Here is a 288-nt window from a genome sequence, read left to right as displayed (position 1 = left end):
ACCCTTTTGGTTTAGACTGGGCTGTATAGGTACCAGGTCACACAGGGATGTAAGGAAGCTTGGTGTGGGTGGCGTTGTGCTGCTATACAAAATGTGATCACTGTGAGAATCCCCAAGTACCAATGGATACCCCTAAGGCCCATCTTTCCCCACAGTTCACTCCTCTGCCTCACTCGTCAACTGGGTTGCAACCAGCTACGAGGGGTTTTTTTACTTCTTCTCAGCAGCAGTAGTGTTCTTCAGGGGAAGCCTTTACCTGGAATACCCATTGGGCTTGTCGCAGTGTGA

This window comes from Coturnix japonica, unplaced genomic scaffold (genome assembly GCF_054131305.1).
Source record: "Coturnix japonica strain WE unplaced genomic scaffold, WE-NBRP24 Scf041, whole genome shotgun sequence".
Lineage (NCBI taxonomy): Eukaryota > Metazoa > Chordata > Aves > Galliformes > Phasianidae > Coturnix > Coturnix japonica.
The sequence above is the reverse complement of the archived record's forward strand: the minus strand, read 5'-3'. Positions refer to the sequence as shown.